This window comes from Cherax quadricarinatus, chromosome 1, assembly GCF_038502225.1.
Source record: "Cherax quadricarinatus isolate ZL_2023a chromosome 1, ASM3850222v1, whole genome shotgun sequence".
Taxonomy (NCBI): Eukaryota; Metazoa; Arthropoda; class Malacostraca; order Decapoda; family Parastacidae; genus Cherax; species Cherax quadricarinatus.
The window spans coordinates 58,709,063-58,735,187 of NC_091292.1; the positions used below are offsets into that span (position 1 = coordinate 58,709,063).

General features: G+C 38.8%; 1 long non-coding RNA gene across 1 annotated transcript in view; it reads right to left on the bottom strand.

Annotated features, from left to right (window-relative positions):
• Positions 1-21,796, bottom strand: part of LOC138852347 (uncharacterized) — a 66,203-nt gene extending 44,407 nt beyond the window's left edge. The window contains exon 1 of the long non-coding RNA XR_011391675.1: positions 21,670-21,796. This is a non-coding gene — a long non-coding RNA (uncharacterized lncRNA). The remainder of the gene's footprint in view (positions 1-21,669) is intronic.
• Positions 21,797-26,125: the final 4,329 nt, after the last annotated feature.

Below are 26,125 nucleotides of genomic sequence, written 5' to 3' on the forward strand. Positions count from 1 at the left end.
GTTTGCTGTTTCGGTTGGAGTGAGTAGGGGTTCATCTGATTTTGTTAGTTTGATTGCTTTGTTTTTGGATAACTTTTTAGTTCCAAGAATTTCAGATAGAGTTTTCCAGTTTTTTTTCATATCACCTTTGATGTTATGTAATCTATTTTCATAATACAATTTTTTTGACCTTCTTATCAGGCTGGTAAGTGCTGATGAGTAACTTTTCGACTGTTCTCTAGTTATTTGACCCATTCTATACTGTTTTTCATATTTGTGCTTTGTGTTAATGGATTTGAGGATGCTTGGTGTTAGCCAGGGATTATTTAGTCTCTTTGCTGTGATCTGTTTAGTTTTTTGAGGGCAATGTTTGTTATAGAGGCTTTGGGCTTTTTTTTAGAAAATTATTTATACATTCATTCATATCTGTATGTTTCAAGCTCATTTTGCCAATCGATGTTATTCATAGCTGCTATAAAGTTGTTAACTGCTGTCTCGTTATGTAGTCTGAAGGTTACCTTAGTAATGTCTTGTGGCAGTTTGACCAGATTAGTTATGAGAAAGGTTGGGTAGTGGTCTGTAGTGTTGTCTGTGATTATGCCTGATTTTAAAGGGGATATGGTGTTTGTCCAGATATGGTCTATTAAGGAGATGCTTGTCTCGGAGATTCTTGTAGGTTTAGATATTGCTGGTAGCAACAGGCAGTTACTCATTGTGTTTGTGAATTCGGTTACTTGTGGGTCCTGGTCGTGTAGTATGTTTATGTTGAAATCTCCTGTTAGTAGTAGGTGGTCTTTATTCATGTGTACATCAGTAATCATGTTTCCTAGTTTTTCACTAAAGTGATAAATGTTTGACTGTGGTACTCTGTAGATGTTTATAACTGTGAGGGGTTTTTGCAGGTCTTTTGATTTAAATTTGGCTATGATATATTATCCATGTTCGTCCCTTGTGCAAGATTTATTGATACATTCGAGTTGATTTGAATAGTATATAGCTGTTCCTCCCCCTTGCTGGTCTGTTCTACAGTTGTGTATGGCCATGTAGCCAGGAATGGCAAAGAAATCTGTAATATCAGGCTTAAGCCAGCGAACTGAGTAATGCTGTGAGGTCATCATAATGTTTGCTCAAGGATCTGACATTGTAGTTAAACATGACTCAAGAAATTGTAATGACATGATTGCAAACGAACCATACCCCCGGCCTGGATTGAACCCGCGGTCATAGAGTCTCAAAACTCCAGCCCGTCGCGTTAGCCACTAGACCAGCTAGCCACAATAAGATTCATCCAACTAGGTATATTTCTACACCATAGGAAGGTTAGCACAGGCACCACTGTGACCACATATGCAAGTTTTTACAGACGAATCGTCTGTAAAAACTTGCATTTGTGGTCACAGTGGTGCCTGTGCTAACCTTCCTATGGTGTAGAAATATACCTAGTTGGATGAATCTTATTGTGGCTAGCTGGTCTAGTGGCTAACGCGACGGGCTGGAGTTTTGAGACTCTATGACCGCGGGTTCAATCTCGGCCGGGGGTATGGATTGTAGTTAAAGATGGTTATCTTATTGTTTGCACTGAGTAATGTCTTTGTTTGGTCTGCTGTGTAGTAATTACAGTTACTGGTTGATTCGTGTAATTCATTTTATAAAAAGTTTACATCAGGATCTATGTCTGTAATCATAGGATGAGAGTAATTTTACAAACTAGATTTTCTGAGTAAAATGATATAAGATTTATATTGAATCTACAACTAGACTTATGGCTAAGACTCCGTGATTAATCTAAAACTTGTAAAAATTTGAAAGAAAATGGGATTATTACAGAATAGATAATTCAGTTATACACTTAAGTATCTAATAACACCTTAATTATTTTAACAAGTGAGTTTATGAACTACAGTAGATATTTACAGCTAAAATAAAGGAGCTAATGAATATAATAATAAAAGAATGTATTAAAAGCAAAATCAGTAGCACCTGAGGTAGTCAATAGCACCTGGAGTATTTTAATGGCAAAATAGTGAACTTATTACACTTTAGCACTTGAGAATAGCACTTTGATTATTTTAACAATTGTGAATATATGAACTGAGGTAGTTATTTAAAGCTAAAATAAGGGAGAAAATATATAAGGGACTAAATTAAGTAATGGTAAACAAAGTTCAATGGACAGATAGTCACTATGATATAATATAATGGCAAAATAGTAAACTTATTACACTTTAGCACCTGAGAATAGCACCTTGATTATTTTAACAATTGTGAATATATGAACTAAGGTAGTTATATAAAGCTAAAATAAAGGAGAAAATATATAAGGAACTACATTAAGTAATGGTAAACAAAGTTCAATGGACAGATAGTCACTATGATATAATATTGATTTGGGAGTAAGATCTGATTTGTAATGTATAATAAGTTGAGCAATTAATTGCACTATAAAAAGTAGAGAAATATGAGGTAGCTGGTACTAGCCAGCAAAAGATGGTTTTGGGACTCACACAATAATGTAATTGGAATATACACTAATTGTACACACAATATAAAGGGGATTAAAAAAGTAGTGGTAAGCTGAATTAAATGGACAGGTAGCAACCATGAATAACATTAATTTGGAGTAAGATTTGACTTGCAACACAAAATTATGAACAATTAATAGTAATTAAAAAGTAAAAAGTATTTGAGGTAGCTGGTATTAGCTAGTAAAAAATGAAAAAAAAAATAATAATGCACAATTATGTAATAGTAAAAAATAATAATGCACAATAATATAATAGTAAGGTACACTATATGCACCACACGTATATATGTGTTAAGGACACTTATCTAATCTGTTACAGAAATGTCAGCTTTTCTAAGGAAGGTAGAGAAATTATGTTCATTTGAGATGGTGTATTGTTGTCCTGTTGAAGTTTTTCTAACTAGTATTTTCCCATCTCGAGTGAAACACTGATGTATTTTGTTTTCCTGTTTAAGTTTTCTCAGCCTGAACAGAAGGTTTTGACGTTTTATCGTTAGACACTCGTTGACGAACACTCCATTTTTCATTGTAATTGCTGATTTAATTAAGTCCTTTATTTTATCATATGAATGAAGTCTGATCATAATACATTGTACTGTGTTTACTACCTGGTTTTCCTAGCAAACGTGTTTCTTTGATTTCATTGTTTTGCATAACTTTTACGTGGTCCTGTATTATCCTGATAGCAGTTTCTTTGCACTGTTCTTGGGTTATGTCACTAGGAATGTGTGGGCTGTTTATTATAACTGCATCAGACAACTTACCTTGTTCCGTTTTGTCATCTTGGAAATCAAGGTATTCATTCAGTCGAGTGTGCATGTTCTGATTCCAGTCCTTGATTGCTTCTTCAACCTTCATATTTAGAGTTGTTATTTGCTCAGTGTGACTGGCTATTGCTGTTTTCAGAGTATTTTCTGTGTCAGCACTTCCCGAGGTAATCTTCTCTTCAAGGTTTTGGATCTTGTTCTCGAGGTTGGTTATCTTGGATTGTCTGTGGAAAATACTGTACATATTTTCCATAAATATGGTAATTTATAGGTAAATAGATGGCCTACATTGTATTTAATAAAAGTTATATTATGGAAAATGGGAAACTGAGCCTGCGCCTGCGCAGAAGGGCACTCGCCATCTTGGTTTCTGAATTTGTATTAGAAACGTTGGTGAATGGGGAAGAATTTTTCGTGCTCTAGAGGTTAAAATTGTGTTGACACCTCTCAAATAGGAGGCGAAATTGGTGGATATGCATTTCTGCATAACTTGAGATATCAGGCGACTGGACAAGACCTCTCCAGGAACCTCAGATAAGCTCTCTAGATTTGTGTGTAATTCTGGCCAGCATTATTTTCATAGATTTAGAGTGAGGTTTTCTGAGTATGATACACATTAATCTCCAGTCAAATTGGTGAGTGATATTAAGATATATTTTCCTTCCGTTATGTAATTGTGTATATATAACCATTTATTTTTAATATACAGTCCACAAATTTATATATTTACCAGTATTCCTGGTGTATGTATATTTCATTTAATAATAGGTCCAGAGCAACTTGTGGATATGACAGTGGTAGGTATCGAAGAGGGACATTTTTTGCAACCTAGGTGTCCCAAATTCCTACTTGTCTAACTGATAAATAATAATTATCTTTGTTCATTTACTGTTATGTATATAATGATACATTCAGCTAAATGCAATTTTCCACATTTAATCTGTCCGTTGGTCCTTCGAACCGGATGTAATTAGTGAAGTCATTAAATAGTTAATTACTTAATAATTATATGTGAAATGACAGGAGGTGGATGTTAAGTTCACAAATTTACTTAATGTGTAGTGGATTATAATTATTACAATATTAATTTGGATAAGTCAAGTGTGGCTAAAGATTATATTAATGTGCATAAGTGTATGTGTAATTGATAAGCCAAATGTAGCTAATTATATTAATGTGTATATTAATTTTGCAAAGCCAAAGTGGCTAGGATTTATATTAATGTATTTGTACAATATTAATTTGATAAGACGATTCTGGCCAAGATTTATATCAGTGTATGTGTAATTGATAAGCCAAGTGTTGCTAATTATATTAATGTGTATAATATTAATTTTACTTAATGTGTAGTGGATTATAATTATTACAATATTAATCTGATAAGACAATTCTGGCCAAGATTTACATCAATGTATGTGTAATTGATAAGGCAAGTGTTGCTAATTATATTTGTGTGTATAATATTAATTTTGCTATGCCAAATTCTGGCAAGGATTTATATTAATTTGTATAATAATTTTGATAAGCCAAGGCTGGCTAAAGGTTTGTATTAATGTACATTTAAAATTGATGTATAAATTTCTTACATGTGTAATTGCTAAGCTCAAGTGTAGCTAACATTATTAATGTGTATTTAAAATTTATATTACAATTTTTTACATGCAATTGCTAAGCTCAAGTAGCTAGAATTTATTTAAAGGTAAGTTGTATTATTTACCTTTATAAAGTGCATAATTTAGTACACAATCAGGGTTATTAAGTTGAATTTAATACATTGCATCATGGCTGAAAATGAGGAAATTAATGTAGAAGACAAACATATGGAATATAGAGCAAAGACAGCATCTCTGCAAGCTAGAAAGGGGCATGTAACAAAAGCATACAATAAATGTTTGGAATTAATGAATCAAGAAACTGTGAATACTGATGATTTAAAATTGTATTTAGATGCTTTAGGTAATAGATATGATTCATACAAATTATATTACAACAAATATGAAGGAGATTTATTAGTAAACTGTGTAGATGAGACTGAAGTAGATCTCATGATTAATCAGTATTATGAATTAGAGGAAAAGATTCTTTCTTGTAAAAGTCAGGCCTTGAATAAATTAAAATGTGTAAACCAGGCAGTTAATCAGTCTGCTCCAGCAAATAATATGTCTTTGCGAAAACTCCCAGAACTATGTTTACCTGTATTTAATCCTGGTGAAAATTGGGAGGAATTTTGGTCAATTTTTAAAGCAGCTGTGCATGACAGGAGTGACCTAGCCTGTGTAACTAAATTATTTTACCTCAAAGGACAGGTAAGAGGAGATGCTCACATACTCCTACAAGACTTTCCCAATGTAAATGACTCTTACAAGGAAGCAGTTGACTTGTTGAAGGTCACTTATGGTAATATAGAACAAAGTAGGTTGGATCTAGTGAATATCATTGTTAATTTAAAATCCCCAGATCACACTTACAAAGGTTTACAGCAGTTTAGAGTTAAACTGGAGAGCACTCTCAAAACTTTAAGTAATAAATATAATCTGAAGGAATCAGACTGGTTATTGAGTGCCATGGTACAGAATAAATTAAGCTGTAAAACACTTGAATGGCTCTCGAATAAATATCACAAGGGTTATTTTGGTCTGGAGGAAAAAAGACTAGGTCTACAAGAATTAATTGTGCAGTTGCAGACCAGCCAACTAACTCATTTTAAAGATGCAACACATAATAACTCTGAGGTATCTGTCAAGTTTCACAAAGGGAAAAATTATCCCAATGGTAATAATCAAAATTCATTTCCTAAAAATAGTTGCATAGGTGCATATCAAGTAGCAGGAATCAGAAATAATGATTCTCCACAAAGTAAGAAGAATAAGTACCCTCCTAAGAGTAGCCCAGTTAATAAGAAACCAGTCAAAGAAAAGAGAGATTGTCTCTTCTGCAAGGGTGCTCATTTTTCTATGAATTGCATTGCATACAATTCATGGAATGATAAAGTTGAAAGATTGGAGGAACTTGACAGATGTATCAGGTGTTTAGGTAATCACAATGTAAAGGACTGTTATGCCAAATTAAACTTCTGTTATCAATGCCACAAAGGAAGACACCATATAGTCATGTGTAAGGGTCTATATGATAATGTTGATAATAATGATAATGTTGACAATCCTGACACAACAGTAGCTAATGTAAAAATTGCTGCTAATGTTAATAATGATGGTTTTGCTGAAATAGCCTTGCCTGTGTTACAGGTAAAAATTGATGATAAAAGGCATAAATAAAAAAATGTAACTGCATTGTTGGACCAGGGATCCCAGCATACTTTCATAAAACGCAAATGTCTTGATGGTATGAAAGTACAGATGGGAGATCCCACAACTTTAAAATTATCTGGTTTTCTCTCGGATAAAAGGTCTCAATTGTATAACACTGTTTATGTAACTGTCAGGTTGGGCAATGAGAAAAAATGTGTTAATGCAGTAATTGTAGATAGACTTCCAGAGAAAATAACTACAGTAGGGCTTAGTAAAGCTACAGAAAGACTTTCACATAATGTAAATTTAGCACCTTCAGGTGTAAGTGATGATTCTGTAGGCCCAATAAATATTTTGATAGGTAGTGACTATTATGCCTCCTTTGTAAAGGGTATGGTAAAGAAATGTGGTGTCACCCTTTTGAAGACTGCAGGAGGCCATGTAATGTATGGTAGGATTCCTCGTAATAATAATTCATGACTAGAGGAAACTACAAATACCATAACTGTGTGTCTTACTCATGAAATCGTACCCCAGTATAATTCTTCCATAGAGGATGGTGTTGAGCCAGTGCATAAATTGTGGGAATTAGACAGCATTGGAATAAATGTAAATGAAGAAAGTCCAGACAATTCTTTTACTCAGGAGCAATACCTGAGAGATGTAAAATTTGAATCTGGACAATACTGGGTACGACTTCCGTGGAGACTGGACCATCCAGAACTGCCCACTAATTACAGAATGACATATGGACAATTAAAGGCTCAGCTCCGCGAACCGAGTAAGACACCAGAATTGTTAACTGCCTATAATGATATAATTGCTGAGCAGTTAATTAATAAATTTATAGAAGAGGTACCTCCTGAGCAAGACAAAATTTATGGTCACTATTTGCCATATCATGGAGTGAAGAAGGATTCTAAGACCACTCCTTTGAGGATTGTGTTTAATTGTAGTGCCAGGAGTAACAAAAATGTACCTAGTTTAAATGACTGTTTGATGACAGGTCCGTCATTGACAGAAAAATTAGGAGAAATCTTATTAAATTTCAGAGTGAAGCATTATGCCTTTACGGCTGACATAAGTAAAGCTTTCCTAAGAGTGGGTTTACAAGAGGCTGACCGGGATTGTACCCGCTTCTTATGGCCTGAGAATCCTAGTGACCCACTTAGCCCTCTGAAAACCTTTCGCTTTAGGAGCACATTATTTGGTGCTACATCCAGTCCATTCCTACTTCAAGCGACGATAAATGCACACCTTAAATGTACGGGAAGTCCATTGAGTAAAGTAATGAGCAAACAATTTTATGAGGACAATTTCCTGGGTGTGACGTCAACTGAAGAGGAACTGTTAATGACTTATGGAGAGGCTAATAAAATAATGCAAAGTGCAAATATGCCTCTGAGAGAATGGAATAGTAATTCGTCCAAATTGAAGGACAAAATAAGTAAAGATTACCCTGGAGATGAAGTGCCAAAATGTAGTAATGTACTGGGCTTAAACTGGGATACTGAGAGAGATTTGTTAATGTTAAAACCTAATAATTACAGTATGCCCAATAAATTAACTAAGAGAGTTTTGCTTGCTGAAGCTTCCAAATGTTTTGATCCACTAGGTTTAGTGTCACCCCTTACTATAAGAGGGAAATTATTAATTCAGGAAGCATGGAAACTTAAATGTGCTTGGGATAAAATTCTACCTGAGGAATTCATTAACAGGTGGGATGAATTAATTGGTTATTATGAAAAAATTCCAATGTTGGAGTTCCCATGCCAGGTGGCCAATCCAAATGGGAAAAATGTACTCCACATTTTTTGTGATGCTTCAAAATTGGCATATGGAGCAGTTGCTTACCTTCAATGTAATAGTGTTATTTCTCTTATGTCTAAGGCTAAAGTGTCTCCAATTAAATCACGTACCTTACCTCAGTTGGAATTAACAGCCATTTATGTAGGTGTCAAATTAGCTAATTATATAAGAAATAAGTTGCAGGAGATAAATATTAGCGACACTGTAATTTGGTCTGATAATGAGGTATCCTTACAATGGATTCGTAATGGAAACAGTAAAATTGTGTACGTACAAAACAGAGTCGCTGAAATTAATCAGATGCAAGAGAAGTATAATAGTTTGGGTCAGCATATGTTAACATTTAATCATATACCTGGTGAGGAGAATCCAGCCGATTTCTTGTCTAGAGGTTTACCTTATGCTAAATTTGTAAATGCTGTATCATGGTTTAAAGGACCGAGTTGGTTGGTAAATAAAGCTAATTGGCCTGTACATTATTATTATTATAATCAAAAAGAAGCGCTAAGCCACAAGGGCTATACAGCATTGGCCTGTACAAAAGGCGTATATTACTCCTGTTGAAATTACTGTGACCACCGCTCCAATAGTTTGTCCTCCCTTAGCCAATGATATAAATAGGTATTCTTCTTTACCCAAACTAATCAATGTAACTAAGTTGGTGTTTAAATTTCTAAACAAGATGAATATTTCATACAAATTTTCACATCCTCTTGAATACTGGATAAAGAGGGTACAGGAGGAAATCTATGGAAATGAGATTAAATTGATGATGGAAAAAAAATTGTGAAAGGTTCTATAATAGAGAAATTGGGGCTGTATTTAGAGAACAATGTAATTAGGTGCAGAGGTAGGTTACAAAATGCTGAATTGGATGATTATGCTAAACACCCTATCTTACTGCCCAAAACTTATCATCTAACAAATGTAATTGTTCTAAATGCCCATAAAAATGTAATGCATGGTGGGGCACAAGATACCTTAAATTGTATTAGGGAAACTTTCTGGATTCCACAAGGACGGCAAAGTGTAAAAAGGGTGATTAAATCTTGTGTAATATGTCGCCGTGTGGATGCCAGATCCTGTATGTATCCAGGTCCTCCACCGTTGCCAAATCAGCAATTTGAGCCGTTTAGCAACGACCTCCGCCTGGCCGCAGTGTGGAAAATACTGAATATATTTTCCGTAAATACGGTAATTTATAGGTAAATAGATGGCCTATATTGTATTTAATAAAAATTATGGAAAATGGGAAACTGAGCCTGCGCAGAAGGGCACTCGCCATCTTGGTTTTTGAATTTGTATTAGAAACGTTGGTGAATGGGGAAGAATTTTTCGTGCTCTAGAGGTTAAAATTGTGCCGACACCTCTCAAATAGGAGGCAAAATTGGTGGATATGCATTCCTGCATAACTTGAGATATCAGGCGACTGGACAAGATCTCTCCAGGAACCTCAGATAAGCTCTCTAGATTTGTGTGTAATTCTGGCCAGCATTATTTTCATAGATTTAGTTAGAGTGAGGTTTTCTGAGTATGATACACATTAATCTCCAGTCAAATTGGTGAGTGATATTAAGATATATTTTCCTTCTGTTGTGTAATTGTGTATATATATAACCATTTATTATTTTTAATATACAGTCCACAAATTTATATATTTACCAGTATTCCTGGTGTATGTATATTTCATTTAATAATAGGTCCAGAGCAACTTGTGGATATGACAGTGGTAGGTATCGAAGGGGGACATTTTTTACCTAGGTGTCCCAAATTCCTACTTGTCTAACTGATAAATAATAATTATCTTTGTTCATTTACTGTTATGTATATAAAGATACATTCAGCTAAATGCAATTTTCCACATTGTCGTTGCGCAAGTGTTGCTTTAATATCTTTGATTTCGCTGTCTAGAGCGGCAGCGGCAACAGGAACCTTGTCCTCTATTTTTACTTCTACCTGAGGTTCCCAGCAGCCCAGTGATGACCTAATCAAGACCCGCATAACACTAACATGTGTGGATACCCAGAATGATATAAAGCAACTGCAGAAATCACCCAAAAGTTCACAAATTTACCAACTAATAGGACTCGTTCTAGCAACTCCTACCCCGCTGCCACTGAAGTGATACTCCACAACATTCACCCAACACCCATCGCCTACTATTCACCCGAAGCCACAGCCAATGGACAAGGGTCAGAACAATAAAAGAAGATCCAGTAACCAGCTAAGGACTCCTAACATCAAAGGTGACAGCAGTAATAACACGAGGAAAACTTGTAGTACTGCCAGCCAGGACACAACCCTCATCACCCACCGGCATCACCACAACACACGACAGACAACAACAAACATGGCCGCCGCTACATTCCAAGATAACTCCTTCCCAGTATTTGATGTCAAGAAGATCACTGACCCAGAAATAGCTAAACTCCTTATGATTCAGAACCAAACGATCACCAAACTAACTCAAGAAATGCAGGAACTAAAGGCTAGCAATGCAGATTACCTCAACAAGATCACTGCTCTAGAACATAAACTAGACACTCTAGAACAACAAAGCAACACCCACATATCACCATCAACACTCTAAAAGACCAAGTCACCCTACTTACTACCAACATTACAGAGGAAAGATCAAGAGTGGACCAACAACTTGCCAATGTCATAACCAACTTCCAAGACCATAATGACCAACAGCAGCTATCTGACGCTGTTGTAGTTAACAGCAAACATCTCCCAGCCACAGTCACCCAAGAGACCTGCATGGAGACCACCCTACAGCTTATCAAGGACCACCTTCGCCTTAACATACGTAGTGATGACTTAAAGGATTGCAAACTGATGGGCTATCAAGCAGGTAAAAAAACAGTGCTGTTAAAATTCCAAACTAGCTTACAAAGAAACAACCTACTAAAAACATCTATTTCTATGAAAACTGATGTTTACGTCAATGAGTGCCTTACCAAAACGAGACAAAACCTTCTTTATCGGCTAAGAAAATTGCGCTATGCCCAAAAAATCCACCAGTGCTTTGTGAGGGATGGAAAAATAGCAGTTAGGAAACAGCCCACTGGGAAGAGATACTTCATCTCCACAGAACATGACCTTAAAACATTCCTAAGTGAGGCTGGACTAACAGAATCAGAGTAAAGTGCAGATAATACCCATAGTCCACCGTTAGTGTTATATTGTCATAAATTTGTGCCCCCCTAAAATTCTAATACTCCAACTACTTTTAATTGTCACTGTTGTATTCAACGACCATTCTACCTCATAGTCTTAATTGTATTTAATATCTACAGAATCTATCCCCTTTTTTACAACTTACCACATCACTGTTCCATCTTATTTTTTTATAAACTAACCATAACTTGTCTTCAATAATTCTACCTCACTTTAAAAAATACTCAATTGCCCAATTTGATTCTAAATCCCTATTATTGCCCAATTTTACTTTAAACTATATTGATCAAACTTATTGTAAACTTCTTTTATTGACCATTTTTATTCCATACTTTTTTAACCTAGTATTTTCAACTACAACTTTTATATCATCCTGTCTACCATCTTACTAGCATATTATAACCAAGTCATTGCCATTTTTATTTTTATCATTTTTTTTTTATTATTATTTTGCTACCTTAATTTGTGTATTTTATCCTGTCAATTTAAATCTAATTATACTCTAATTCTTGTAAACAACTTATATAAGACCTTAGTGCAATTACAATTGAGAGTCTTGTTCCTTTATTATATTATTAAATTAATCACAGTTTTACTCTAGCTCATTCTAGCTCAATACATAGTCAATACCAAATTCACTATACTAGACCATAGTGCAATTACTAGTGAGAGACTGGTGCTATTTGTAATTTGTATTTTTATATTATTAGACTAAACCTAGTTGTACTATAGCTCTTTCTAGCTCAATACATAGTCAATACCAAATTCACTATATTAGACCATAGTGCAATTACTAGTGAGAGACTGGTGCTATTTTTAATTTGTATTTTTATATTATTAGATTAAATTCAGTTGTACCATAGCTCATTCTACCTCAAGACATAGTCAATACCAAATTCACTACATTAGACCATAGTGCAATTACTAGTGAGAGACTAGTGCTATTTTTAATTTGTACTTTTATATTATTAGATTAAACCTATTGTACTTTAGCTCACTCTAGCTCAAAACAGACTCCACAAAAGTCATTATTAGACCTTAGTGCAATTACAAGTGAGAGTCTTGTTCTATTTTTAATTTGTATTTTTATATTACTAGTTTATACCTAGTTGTACTTTAGTTCATTCCAGCACAACACATAGACAACATCAACTTCATTATGTGTAGTAGTGACTATACCCTACATGACCAAAATACTCTAGCTATATACTTGTCCAAACTTCCTACCACTACAGATATCAGTAGTAGAACTCAACACACAACTCAGGATATAAATAGCCATAATTTAAACCTAGAAGATGATTGATCACGTTGACCCTGATCTAAACCTCCATAACCTGACACCCAATCAAAACCTATTGGAAAGTAACTGCCTTTATTACACAGCATCACAAGCCACCACTATCCTAAACAATGCTAAAAGTCTATCAGTACTTAACTACAACATCAGGTCCTTAAGCAAACACTATGATGACCTCCTAGCACTCCTTGAATCACTAAAGACACCCTTCTCCTGCATTATTCTTACTGAGACCTGGCTTAAGCAGGACACAATAGATATCTACCCTCTACCAGGATACACAGCAATTCACAACTGCAGAACAAACCAAGTTGGGGGTGGTATTGCAATCTATTACTCTAACCAATTATCTTGTCTTAGCACCACTTGCTTTAGTGATGAATATGGGGAATACATTTTTGCTAATTTTACTGTAAAAAACCTTAAGACGCCTATAACAATCGGTGCCATTTACCGGATACCTCACACAAACATCCCAAATTTCAGTGAGAAATTAAAGTCACTAATAACAAACAGACAAATGAATAAGCACCACCACCTCTTAGCTGGAGACTTCAACATCAACCTTGGCTTACTAGATGATCAGCCTGTAACTGATTTCATCAACAATATGAACAACACACTTCTCATACCAACAATAACTAAACCAACCAGGCTCACTGAGACAAGTGCAACCAGCGTCAGAGTCAGCGTGCCTCGTTGTGCTCCCGGTTTTCTGGTGTTTTCACGGTCGCTCTTACGTGCTAGAACTTTAATTTGTGTCATCAATCCTATACGATACATCCCTCTAGCGCCTGGAACCAATCTTGGGCGGAAAACATTATATACTGAGTCAAAAAAGGAGAATTAGTGTGCACTTCCTAGCAGAGTTTACTGCCAGAGGGGAATCATAGGCCTGTGTCCCGTGTGAAAAAAAATAATAATAATTGAACTTTGTGTCAGAGGAAAGAAAGTCTCCCTGAAAGCATTGAGTATACATAGTGTATAGTGTATACTACAGTGGCTCCCTAGTATATTGATGATAAAGGCTAAAGTGTCATTTGAAAACAGGTGAATTTGTAAATGAAGTGATAAGCCTATAGAGGCAGGTGCCAGAAGTCGCCAGAAACTTACCACAGGTCAGCTGTTTTTAATAATCTTCCTGGCCTGCTAGTGTACTCGCATATAATCTAGTGATACCAGTGAATAGCAGAATACAGTGTTGTAGTAGCATCTAACCAGTATTATAATGGTACTTAGTGGAGTGGAGTGACTTTCATTAGTTTCTTTTTCTTGAAATACCAGACGTTACTGTGAATTTCATATAACCTGTAGTTACCAGCGGTCGCAATATACACAACGAGAAGCAATTATTACTACAGAAAAAGCGTCCTTCCTCCAAAATTTGCACCAGTCAACTATAGTGATAATATAGCATTTATTGTGGTGGAGAAGAAAAAAAAAAAAAAAAAATAGAGAAGCTAGATACAGCGATTGATAAACAAGGGTGGAGGTCGACCGTTCGTCATTGTAGGAGTGCCAGCAGTCACCAGCTCTTCAACACGCAAGTTATACTTTTGTATCAATCAAATCACATATTACTCGGGTAGATAATTTCCAGTAGATCCTTCATGTGTTAGCTCAAATCACCGACCAGTATGGTTTAAATAAGTGACCCACTGATCAGATCAGATAGACTGGTCCGAACCCTTGACTGGTCCGAACCCTTGACAGGTCCGAACCCTGGACTGGTTTCAAACGGTTTCGTTGTGCACCACCTAGCAGGTTATTAATAGAATATTCAAGAGGTTGCTAGTAGAATTGCAGTAAATCAACCATTCAAATCATTATGAAGCTGTGTGTAGTCTGTGGTCAGTCAAACAAACGGGCTTCCACATGCATAAATTGTCATTTCTGTGGAAATTGGTGTCACGCCCCTTGTGCAGATATCCAAGAACTAGCTACAAGCAGTATTAAAACAGGGAAGTGTTTTTGGGTATGCCCAAATGAGATAAATCTGTGGACTAAAATCACAAGGGTATTAAAAGAGGTCAACATCAAAGCTGCTTTCATAGAAAACCTGGAAGCTTTCTACAACAGATGGGAACATAAAAAGTCCGGGCTGAATTGTACTGCCCTTGATACTGGCCATGTAGTCAGAAACTGTAAGGCTGGAGATGATGTCCTGGTAGTCAGTAAATGGGGGGCTGATAGTGCTGTCCTGGGAGACAGTAATGGGGAAGCTGGAGGTGCTGTCCTGGGAGACAGTAATGGTGAAGCTAGAGGTGCTGTCCTGGGAGACAGTAATGGTGAAGCTGGAGATGCTGTCCTGGGAGACAGTAATGGGGAAGCTGGAGATGCTGTCCTGGGAGACAGTAATGGTGAAGCTGGAGATTTTGTCCAGGTAGTCGGGAATTATACGCAGGAAGGAATACATATAAATGACCTCATAGGGGACAGGAGCCATAGTAGGGAAACAAGTGTAGTCAAAGATAAGATAAAACCAATATTGCAAACTAGAAATACCGCAGGAAATAGCAAACAAGAGGACTCCACTAGCAATAGTGAGGATATATTACCAAAAACAACTGGTGGGAGCTCCATTGTTGGTGCTAGGGAGGATAGAAGTAAGACAGGGAAACATGCACCAACAGGGAATACAGTCACAGAAACCCAAGGCAAACGGAAACCAAGCCTCTGCACATACTATGCACTCGGTATCTGCTGGCATGGGAAATCTGGAAAAACAGATGGGACGTGCAACTATGACCACCCTAGGAAATGCCATGCCCATATGACAACAGGAAAATGCAAACTCCCTTCCTGTAAGCTTTTTCACCCTGAACTGTGTACCTCTTCAGTACAGGAAAGACTGTGCTATAACTTAAATTGCCAGGCATACCATCTAAAGGGGACAAAAAGATACAAAACATCCAGGCCATGGGAAAACCGGGGTAGCCACAGCCACTCAAGAGGGAGAGGTTTTTTAGTGCCAGGAAGGAAGAAAAACTGGCAGGAAATGGCAGAAATCGTACACCAAATCCAGTCATTCCTGGAGTGGAACCACAGTCGATGGCCTCCACTCCAAACCAACAGATACAGATACTAATGCCGGAAAAAAAATCCCCCCCCAGTACCAACAATACCACCAGTCCGATAACATTCTTTTTTGCAAATATACAGGGTCTAAAGCCAGCAACAAACAACAAAATACCTTTCATCCGTGGACTGCTTGCAGAGGCAAAGGCAATGTTCGCGGCTTTCACTGAGACCCACATAAAGGATCACTTGGACAACGAAATATGGATCCCAGGTTACAACCTATACAGATGTGACAGAGTGAACAGGCAAAAGGGGGGGGTTGGCCTGTACATTGCAGAGTCACTTGTTTGCACAGAACTGCTAAATGCCTCAAATGATGTAGTGGAAGTTTTAGCAGTAAAGGTCGAGAACCAAAACCTAGTCATTGTGATATTCTACAAGCCTCCGGATGCAACATCCCAGCAATTCCAGGAACAGCTGTTAAAAATTGACCACTGTCTGGAAAACCTTCCAGCTCCTGCACCCAACATCTTGCTCCTGGGGGATTTCAACTTAAGGCACCTAAAATGGAGGAATATAGCAAATAATATTGTTGCAGTAATAACACCAGGAGGCAGCTCTGATGAAAACTCACACTCACGCGAGCTTTTAAATCTCTGCACAAAATTCAATTTAAACCAGCAAATAATAGAGCCTACTAGACTGGAGAATACACTAGACCTCATCTTCACTAACAATGATGATCTGATAAGAAATATCACCATATCAAAAACAATATACTCAGATCACAACATAATTGAGGTACAGTCATGTATGCGCGGAGCCCCAGACCGCCATAATGAGATTAGTCACGAGGGAGCATTCACCAAATTCAACTTCAATAACAAAAACATAAAGTGGGACCAAGTAAACCAAGTCCTAACCGATATAAGCTGGGAAGATATACTAAGCAACACAGACCCCAACTTATGCCTAGAACAGATTAACTCGGTGGCACTCGATGTATGCACAAGGCTTATTCCTCTAAGAAAAAGGAGGAGTAGATGTAAAACAGAAAGAGACAGGCGCTCCCTTTACAGGCGACGGAAAAGAATAACAGAGCGGCTAAAAGAGGTCAATATATCTGAAATGAGTAGGGAGACACTGGTCAGAGAAATAGCAAGCATCGAACTTAAGCTAAAAGAATCCTTTAGGAGTCAGGAATCGCGGGAAGAACTAAAAGCCATAAATGAAATCGAAAGAAACCCAAAGTATTTCTTCTCCTATGCCAAATCAAAATCGAGAACAACGTCCAGTATTGGGCCCCTACTTAAACAAGATGGGTCCTACACAGATGACAGCAAGGAAATGAGTGAGCTACTCAAGTCCCAATATGACTCAGTTTTTAGCAAGCCGCTAACCAGACTGAGAGTCGAAGATCAAAATGAATTTTTTATGAGAGCGCCACAAAATTTGATTAACACAAGCCTATCCGATGTTATCCTGACGCCAAATGACTTCGAACAGGCGATAAATGACATGCCCATGCACTCTGCCCCAGGGCCAGACTCATGGAACTCTGTGTTCATCAAGAACTGCAAGAAGCCCCTATCACGAGCCTTTTCCATCCTATGGAGAGGGAGCATGGACACGGGGGTCGTCCCACAGTTACTAAAAACAACAGACATAGCCCCACTCCACAAAGGGGGCAGTAAAGCAACAGCAAAGAACTACAGACCAATAGCACTAACATCCCATATCATAAAAATCTTTGAAAGGGTCCTAAGAAGCAAGATCACCACGCATCTAGAAACCCATCAGTTACACAACCCAGGGCAACATGGGTTTAGAACAGGTCGCTCCTGTCTGTCTCAACTATTGGACCACTACGACAAGGTCCTAAATGCACTAGAAGACAAAAAGAATGCAGATGTAATATATACAGACTTTGCAAAAGCCTTCGACAAGTGTGACCATGGCGTAATAGCGCACAAAATGCGTGCTAAAGGAATAACAGGAAAAGTCGGTCGATGGATCTATAATTTCCTCACTAACAGAACACAGAGAGTAGTCGTCAACAGAGTAAAGTCCGAGGCAGCTACGGTGAAAAGCTCTGTTCCACAAGGCACAGTACTCGCTCCCATCTTGTTCCTCATCCTTATATCCGACATAGACAAGGATGTCAGCCACAGCACCGTGTCTTCCTTTGCAGATGACACCCGAATCTGCATGACAGTGTCTTCCATTGCAGACACTGCAAAGCTCCAGGCAGACATCAACCAAATCTTTCAGTGGGCTGCAGAAAACAATATGAAGTTCAACGATGAGAAATTTCAATTACTCAGATATGGTAAACATGAGGAAATTAAATCTTCATCAGAGTACAAAACAAATTCTGGCCACAAAATAGAGCAAAACACCAACGTCAAAGACCTGGGAGTGATCATGTCGGAGGATCTCACCTTCAAGGACCATAACATTGTATCAATCGCATCTGCTAGAAAAATGACAGGATGGATAATGAGAACCTTCAAAACTAGGGAGGCCAAGCCCATGATGACACTCTTCAGGTCACTTGTTCTATCTAGGCTGGAATATTGCTGCACACTAACAGCACCTTTCAAGGCAGGTGAAATTGCCGACCTAGAAAATGTACAGAGAACTTTCACGGCGCGCATAACGGAGATAAAACACCTCAATTATTGGGAGCGCTTGAGGTTCCTAAACCTGTATTCCCTGGAACGCAGGAGGGAAAGATACATGATTATATACACCTGGAAAATCCTAGAGGGACTAGTACCGAACTTGCACACGAAAATCACTCACTACGAAAGCAAAAGACTTGGCAGACGATGCACCATCCCCCCAATGAAAAGCAGGGGTGTCACTAGCACGTTAAGAGACCATACAATAAGTGTCAGGGGCCCGAGACTGTTCAACTGCCTCCCAGCACACATAAGGGGGATTACCAACAGACCCCTGGCAGTCTTCAAGCTGGCACTGGACAAGCACCTAAAGTCAGTTCCGGATCAGCCGGGCTGTGGCTCGTACGTTGGTTTGCGTGCAGCCAGCAGCAACAGCCTGGTTGATCAGGCTCTGATCCACCAGGAGGCCAGGTCTCAGACCGGGCCGCGGGGGCGTTGACCCCCGGAACTCTCTCCAGGTAAACTCCAGGTAAATAATAGACCACATATGGACCAATATACTAGCCCCCCTTAAATCAGGGATAATCACAGATAGCACTACAGACCACTACCCTACCTTCCTCCTGACAAACATTAGTAAACCACCACTTGAATACAACAGTCTCATTTAGACTCCATGACGAGGCCTCAGTAAGGAAGTTCACAGCTGACCTAGAGACTGTTGATTGGCCTACAGAATTCTCCAAGGCCAATGGTATTGATGACTGGACAGACATTTTTCTTAACAAATTAGACTATACAACAAACATTGTCCTATAAAAACAAAACAGATCACAAACAAACGGCTTGGTTGCCCATGGCTAACCAGCACCATTCTGAAATCCATTGACAAGAAACACCAATATGAAAAGCAATATAGACAGGGCTTAATACACAAAGATACTCTTAAACACTATTCATCAGCTCTCACCAAAGTAATAAAAAAAGCCAAACAACTATACTACTCCAGTAGATTCACAGACACTAGAGGAGATATAAAAAAGACCTGGAAAACACTCTCTCAGATTCTAGGGACCCACAAACTGAGAAAAACCAAGAATATTGTCCTAACTAAACCTAATGAAACACCACTACATCCCACTGACACAGCTAACAAGATAAACGACTTCTTCTCAAACATAGGATCTAATCTCGCCAGTAAAATCCCACATACCAATGCCCATGCCGGGGACTACCTAGATGGAAATTTCCCTAATTCCTTCTATCTTGCACCAACTGAGCCCACGGAAGTCATTGAGATCATAAAGTCACTTAAAAATAACTCGGGGAATCTGTCTCATGTCCCACCATTACTGTACAAGTGAGCGGCCCATGTCCTTTCGCATGCTATTTCATTACTTTTTAACAAGTCAATAGAGACTAGCACCTTCCCGAAACTACTCAAGATGGCAAGGGTTACACCAATACATAAAGGTGGTGACCCTACAGACTTAAACAACTATAGGCCAATATCTAACTTACCATTGCTATCCAAAATCTTTGAGAAACTCGTGCACAGGAGACTGTATTCATTTATAACGGCTCAAAACATACTCAACCCCTGCCAGTTTGGATTCAGGAAAAATAAAAGCACTAATGATGCAATCATAAAAATGCTAGATCTGCTTTACACAGCATTGGAAAATAAGGAATATCCACTAGGAATTTTTATTGACCTAAGAAAAGCTTTTGACACAGTAGACCACGACATCCTACTCCACAAACTTGATCAGTACGGTATAAGAGGCCATGCGCTTGCTTATTTCAAATCTTACATTACTAATAGGTATCAGTACGTCACCATTAAAGACACAGCATCAGCAACACGGCCACTTGAGGCCACTTGATACTGGAGTTCCGCAGGGAAGTGTCCTTGGTCCCCTGCTCTTCCTCATATACATCAATGACCTTCCAAACGTATCCCAACACCTGAAACCCATTCTCTTTGCTGATGACACGACTTATGTCATCTCTCACCCTAATCTTGCCACCCTCAACACCATTGTGAATGAGGAGCTGATTAAAATATCGACTTGGATGACAGCCAATAAACTTACGCTTAACACTGACAAAACCTACTATATTATGTTTGGTAGCAGAGCAGGAGATGCACAAATTAACATTAAGATTGACAACACTCTAATTACCAGAAATAATGGGGGAAAATTCCTAGGCTTATACCTTGACAACAACCTGAATTTCAGCACCCATATCCAGCATATAACCAAAAAAGTATCCAAAACGGTTGGGATCCTCTCCAAGATACGATCCTACGTGCCGCAAAATGCCCTTCTCACACTATACCACTCACTTATTTATCCATACCTCACCTATGCTATTTGTGCTTGGGGATCAACTGCAGCAACACACCTAAAGCCAATAATAACCCAACAAAAAGCTGCAGTAAGAATAATCACTAAATCCCATCCCTGGCAACACCCCCCCCCCACTCTTCATAGATCTAAACTTACTCCCAGTTCAGTACATCCACACTTACTACTGTGCAATCTATATCTACAGGGCCTTAAGCTCTAATATCAACCTTGACCTAAAACGCTTTCTTGATAGTTGTGACAGAACCCACAGGCATAACACCAGACACAAACATCTCTACGACATTCCCCGTGTCCAACTAAACCTTTACAAAAATTCAATGTATGTCAAAGGCCCTAAAATCTGGAATACCCTACCTGAGAACTCTAGAACTGCAGACACATTCATCACCTTCAAAACTACCATTAGAAAACATCTTACCTCCCTGATACACCCCGTCAACTAACTACACGAATACCACCTGGTGGTTCACACTTACACTCACTCACTCATTTGACCATAAACAGAAATATTAATCTCAGTCTTAAAATAATGAATCCTGTGATACTCCAATACTGAAACTATGTACTGTGCCAAAACAAAAGCATTCACATTGCTAAACTCACAAACTAGTATTTAGTCACTTAGCCATAATACCAACTTACCTCATAATTTGTAATATTTTACAATTAAGAATAAAACTAAGTATGCCCGAAATGCCTAGCCATGCTAAGCGTTCTAGTGGTACACTCTGTAATCACAATTTTACTACATGTAAACCAAACAATAACCAAATTTCTGTAAACTCAGCATTGTAATCCTTATAGAGAATAAACTCTGAATTTGAATTTGAATTGAATACCTGAGATATCATGGGTGAATCCTTTGAAGGGAGTGGAGTTGGAGGGGTAGTCAGCCATGTTTGTTGTTGTGTACGAATGGTACATAATACCGACAAGATGAGAGTAAGACACATATGCAACATCTGGGTATCTTTATCGTAGACGTTTCGCCATCCAGTGGCTTTATCAATACAAATTCTAGGACATAACATAGTTCTACTGTCTTCAAGTTATGTCCTAGAATTTGTATTGATAAAGCCACTGGATGGCGAAACGTCTACAATAAAGATACCCAGATGTTGCATATGTGTCTTACTCTCATGTTTGTTGTTGTTGTTCCCTGGGTGGTGGTGGTGAGGGGGGTTGTTGTTGTTGTTCCCTGGGTGGTGGTGGTGACGGGGGTTGTTGTTGTTGTTGTTCCCTGGGTGGTGGTGGTGAGGGGGGTTGTTGTTGTTGTTCCCTGGGTGGTGGTGGTGAGGGGGGTTGTTGTTGTTGTTCCCTGGCTGGTGGTGGTGAGGGGGGTTGTTGTTGTTGTTGTTCCCTGGGTGGTGGTGGTGAGGGGGGTTGTTGTTGTTGTTCCCTGGGTGGTGGTGGTGACGGGTTGTTGTTGTTGTTCCCTGGGTGGTGGTGGTGAGGGGGGTTGTTGTTGTTGTTCCCTGGGTGGTGGTGGTGAGGGGGGTTGTTGTTGTTGTTGTTCCCTGGGTGGTGGTGGTGAGGGGGGTTGTTGTTGTTCCCTGGGTGGTGGTGGTGAGGGGGGTTGTTGTTGTTGTTCCCTGGGTGGTGGTGGTGAGGGGGGTTGTTGTTGTTGTTGTTCCCTGGGTGGTGGTGGTGAGGGTTGTTGTTGTTGTTGTTGTTCCCTGGGTGGTGGTGGTGAGGGGGGTTGTTGTTGTTCCCTGGGTGGTGGTGGTGAGGGGGGTTGTTGTTGTTGTTCCCTGGGTGGTGGTGGTGAGGGGGGTTGTTGTTGTTGTTACCTGGGTGGTGGTGGTGAGGGGGGTTGTTGTTGTTGTTCCCTGGGTGGTGGTGGTGAGGGGGGTTGTTGTTGTTGTTCCCTGGGTGGTGGTGGTGAGGGGGGTTGTTGTTGTTGTTCCCTGGGTGGTGGTGAGGGGGGTTGTTGTTGTTCCCTGGGTGGTGGTGGTGAGGGGGGTTGTTGTTGTTCCTTGGGGGGGGTGAGGGGGGTTGTTGTTGTTCCCTGGGTGGTGGTCGGGAGGGGGGATGATGTTACACCGGCGTCCTGCCGGCCATCAGATGTATGATAGAACTGATAAATTGGCTAAGCTGTATGCTTTCAAAGAGGGAGTAGATTACGATCTTGGGTTGTCAGTTAGTAGTTTATTTATTTATTTATCAATTTGAACATGATACAGAGAAGTACAAAAGAATAGTTAAATGCAGCATGCCAAAGCCACTTGAATGCATAGCATTACGGGCAGGCTTAAAATTAACTTAAGATTAACTAAGCAATGAAGTATTCAGTGATAAAACATTATTGTAAACAGATAACAATCTAGCACAAATGAGTATTACAAAAACAGGTCATATGGTTGATTGCATTGCTGTACAATCAGTATTTATTTATTTATTTATTTAATTTGAACATGATACAGAGAAGTACAAGGAAGACAATTTTTAAAGTGCAGCATGCCAAAGCCCCTTGTATGCAGAGCATTATGGGCAGGCTTAAAATTAACTTAAGATTAACTAAGCAATGATATATTCAGTGGTACAAAAATTATTGTAAACAGATAACAATCTAGTACAAATGAGTATTACAAAGACAGGTCATATGGTCATTTACTGTGTTGCTGTGTAATCAGTAGAATGGAGTATTATGTTAAGTAATGAAGTTAAATAGTAACAAAGTTTGATTGGGTCACAGGTTGACATTTATGAGATACAATAATGAGATACATATATGAGATACATATATGAGATACAATTTATGAGATACAATTATTCAGTATTTATTTAGTTGTGGGTGAGTAAGTGATTTTTGAGAAGAGACTTGAATTTGTAAACAGTGTTTCTTTTATATTCCTTTTCTTGATGTTCTTCTCTGCAAAGCTGACCATGAACTTCGTTTTAAAGTCTATCGAAAACCCACCATCCAAAACGATCTTCTCCACTTCTACTCTCACCACGACACCAAAACTAAACGTGGTGTAACTATAGGCTTTTTCCTGCGCGCACTCAGAATCTGCAGCAATGAGTTCCTTGAGGAAGAATGCACTATAATTGAACAAGTATTTTCCAAACTTCACTATCCTCGTCACTTCATCAGAGACTGCAGACGACGGGCATTAAACATCTTTAACACACTCAGGGAAGACACTGCCGAGAAGAGATACATAGTCCTCCCCACCAACTCCATTGCCAAACACGTTAAGATAAGATTTCGTTCGGATTTTTAACCCCGGAGGGTTAGCCACCCAGGATATCCCAAGAAAGTCAGTGCGTCATCGAGGACTTGTAACTTATTTCCATTGGGGTCCTTAATCTTGTCCCCCAGGATGCGACCCACACCAGTCGACTAACACCCAGGTACCTATTTGCTGCTAGGTGAACAGGACAATAGGTGTAAGGAAACGTGTCGGAATTTCCACCCGCCGGGAATCGAACCCGGGCCCTCCGTGTGTGAAGCGGGAGTTTTAGCCACCAGACCACCGGGCCACGTTTCCAACATCTTTTCCAATACCTCATTCCAGGTAACTACCTCCACAATCACGACCATCAAGGACATTACCAGTAATAGACAGGACAAGCTTCCATCCTCTGCAGGGGTATACATAATCCCTTTAATTCAATTTAATTAAATTCAAAGTTTATTCTCTATAAAGATTACAATGTTGAATTTACAGAATTTGGTTGCTGTGTGGTTTACATGTAGTTAAATAATGATTACAGAGTGTACCACTAGAACGCCTAGCATGGCTAGGCATTTCGGGCAGACTTAGTTTAATTCTTTATTTTAAAATATTACAAATTATGAGGTTAAGTTGGTATTATGGCTAAGTGACTAAATACTAGTTTGTGAGTTTAGCAATGTGAATGCTTTTGTTTTGGCACAGTACATAGTTTCAGTATTGGAGTATCATAGGATTCATTATTTTAAGATTGAGATTAATATTTCTGTTTATGGTCAAATGGGTGAGTGAGTGTAAGTGTGAACCACCAGGTGGTATTTGTGTAGTTAGTTGATGGGGTGTATCAGGGAGATAAGATGTTTTCTAATGGTAGTTTTGAAGGTGATGAATGTGTCTGCAGTTCTAGAGTTCTCAGGTAGGGTGTTCCAGATTTTAGGGCCTTTGACATACATTGAATTTTTGTAAAGGTTTAGTTGGACACGGGGAATGTCGTAGAGATGTTTGTGTCTGGTGTTATGCCTGTGGGTTCTGTCACAACTATCAAGAAAGCGTTTTAGGTCAAGGTTGATATTGGAGTTTAAGATCCTGTAGATGTAGATTGCACAGTAGTAAGTGTGGATGTATCCCTTGTAATGACTGCAGCAAATTATACATGGGTGAAACATCAAGAGACCTCCAAACATGTAATTCAGAACGCCAATACGCAAGCAGGTCTGACGATCCAAGGAATGCCTGTGTACATCATCGCAATTCACGCAACCATTTAATCAACTACAGAAACTCAAGACTTACTGCCAGAGAAGACATCACTCAATACCGAAGAATCCTGGAATCATCGCTTTTCTCTATATCCAACAACTTCAACCAGAACAATGGCTTCTATAACATAGCTGAACCACTTGCCAAGAAACTTCTTCATCGCTATCCCACATAAGAACATAGTAATGGAGAAACACTGCAGGTCTACTCACATACTTATCCAATCTCCCTTCCAAGCTACCCAAGATTTTAGACTATAACCCCACTCGGTAGATCATCACATGCAGCATTCTCCACTTGACCCAGCATTCTGAACCTGACTATAAATACTCGCTTACCTTCCACCCCAGGTAGATCTGTTTGAGACTTGAAAAAGCTCACTGTGTGGGCGAAACGTTGTCAATAAAGGATAACATTATACTGCATATGTGTTTATATTTCCAAGCCCATTCAAACCCCTGAACAGAAGCCCTCCAAACTTTCCTCAGCACTGGTGAACACCCCTCCAGATGGATCGAAAAAAACTGGAACCGACCTCCACATGAATCAGATACAAAAGCTATGTCAAGTAAGGCAACAGCGTCACTTCTCCGCTCCTACGTCAGCGTGCCTCGTTGTGCTCCCGGTTTTCTGGTGTTTTCACGGTCGCTCTTACGTGCTAGAACTTTAATTTGTGTCATCAATCCTATACGATACATCCCTCTAGCGCCTGGAACCAATCTTGGGCGGAAAACATTATATACTGAGTCAAAAAAGGAGAATTAGTGTGCACTTCCTAGCAGAGTTTACTGCCAGAGGGGAATCATAGGCCTGTGTCCCGTGTGAAAAAAATAATAATAATTGAACTTTGTGTCAG